Raw genomic sequence first — 2,399 nt, 5'->3', positions numbered from 1 at the left:
CACCATTTTACACTCCCACCAACAGTGAATCAGGGTTCCAGTTTCTCCACAACCTCAACTCCAACACAAAACACTCAGTAGTAATTATAGAATAACCTTCATTTAAATGCAAATAAGCCTGTAATTAAGATAAGGGGCCTACCATTTGCAACCATTTTTGTTGTTTCTTTTTATTTTTTAAATTTTGGGGCAACAATACTGGTTTCTCAGACATTCCTTTACTTTATTGATGAGTAGTCATTATGTTTATGGATTGTGTTGTGACTGCAATATTTGGTTAGCTGCAGAATAGAAATTAGTGTCACTTACTTTCAGCTGCCCCTGGCAAAAGGAAAAAAAATGTGCACAGTTTTGCATATTGTTGACATAAGCAAAACTTCCTAAGTGGCATGGCTCTGGATGACATCAGAAAATGTTCTGTCCCAGATCACCAGGAGACTGAGACAAATGTATTCAGTTCAGAATTATAGGGGCAATCAAATGGCATTCTTGATGAATTCTAGCAGAGCTGCAGAGCCCTGAGAAAATATCTGCAACTACACCAAGTGCATTTTTTTCGTGTAAAAGGGGTAGAATGGAGAATGTAGTTTTTCAATATCTTTTCAATGGAATCTTCAGAGAGGCAATAAAGGCAATGAGTGCTGGCCTGTCTGTGGTCTACAAGTTAGTTTGTGCCCTTAACAAAACTCTTAATCCCTTATGCCATGTTAGCATTGACTACATCACCGAATTCACACCATTGACTCTGGGTGGTTCATAAGGTGCACTTCTAAGATAAATGAAAAACAAATGGAGTAAGGAAGGAGTAATGCATTTAGTCAAATATTTATTTGATACCTTTTGACATCAAGGTAAGGAGCTCTGGTGGGACAATGTTTACAAACGTGCTGCTAACCCAAAGTTTCGCAGAAGATCCCACCAATGGCTCCAGGTACAAAGTGTAAAGATTACAGAGTAAGGAAATTCCACTCTGTCCCATGAGATCATTATGAGTTGGAATTGACTCAGTGACACAGCACAGCAATAAGGAAGGTCAGGGAATCTCTGAGTGTGCAAGCATACTTAATCTGCTAACCAAAAGATTTGAGGTTTGAGTCCACATAGTAATATTTCAAAGACTTGAAACTGTGTTGTTGTTGTTTTTATGTGCCATTGAGTTGCCTATGAATTATAGTGACCCTATGAACAACAGCTCTGGTTAGTTTCTTTTCCTCCGCTGACTAATATGCTTAAATTCAGCAGGTCGCCACGTCTGATCTGAGGTCGTATCTCAGAGGGGAGAAGCGGGGGCGAGGACGATGACAATGATGACGACTGGGTGGCCGCCAGATCCAAAGGGGGAAGGGTGGAAGCAAAGGAATGAAGATGTGGGGGGAGTGGGCAGGGGGATTAATCATAGGGTTGTACAATTAGATGAGTGGAGGATGAGGGAAATTGGAAGAATCTTGTCTAAAAAACAATGCATTCCAAATTCATAAGTAATCTAGTATGCTAATTTAAAAATAAATGGAGGAAATCATTGTACATTGTAAAAAAATTAGAAAACTTAAATTGGAAAAAAAAATACAAGTGTGTGTCTTAAAAAGAAAAAAAAAACCTAGAAATGCTAAGCAAGTTTGGCCCTTTTGATTTTCTGACTCCAGCTCTTTGCAGTTTATTATAATACTTTGCTTTGCCTTCCTGTGCTGCCATTTGAAATTTTCTGTTCAGCTCCTTAATGTCTTGATTTATTCTCTTTGCTTTGGGTTCTCAGCATGCTAATGCAATATTCAGAGTCTCTTCTGACATCCATTTGGTCTTTTCTTCCTCCTCTGTCTTTGTAATGACCTCCTGCCTTCTTCTTAGATGATGTTCTTGGTATCTTTCCACAGTTCATCTGCTCTTTGCTCATTAATGTTCAGAGCCTCAAACCTGTTCTTGAGATGGTTTTGAAATTCAAGTGGGATCGACTCAAGGTTTTAGTTACTGTGGATTTGAGTTAACCTTCTTTAGCTTCAGATTGAACTTATATATGAGGAGTTCGTGGTTGCAAAATCAGTACCTGGCCTACGTTTCACAATCTTGAGCTTCTCCTGTGATTCTTCCCACAGATGTAAGCAATCTGATTCCTATGCATACCATCAGATGAAAGTCATTTGTAAACTTTGAGTTTATGTTTCTTATAAAAAAGTCAATATTTATTGAAAACTCAATATTTATATAAGTTCAAGCTGCTTTGAAGGAAATAGCAAAAATTAAGGCCCCCGGAATAGATGGTATACCAATTGATATATTTCAGCTAAGAAATGCTGCCCTGGATGTGCTCACCAAGCTGTGCCAAGAAATCTGGAGAACAACCACTTGGCCAACTTCCCATTCCAAAGAAGGGTGATCCAACTGAGTGTGGAGACTACAGAACA

Source organism: Elephantulus edwardii, unplaced genomic scaffold (genome assembly GCF_000299155.1).
Source record: "Elephantulus edwardii isolate Elephantulus edwardi_28Jun2011 unplaced genomic scaffold, EleEdw1.0 scaffold00120, whole genome shotgun sequence".
Taxonomy (NCBI): Eukaryota; Metazoa; Chordata; class Mammalia; order Macroscelidea; family Macroscelididae; genus Elephantulus; species Elephantulus edwardii.
Note: the sequence above shows the minus strand (reverse complement) of the source record.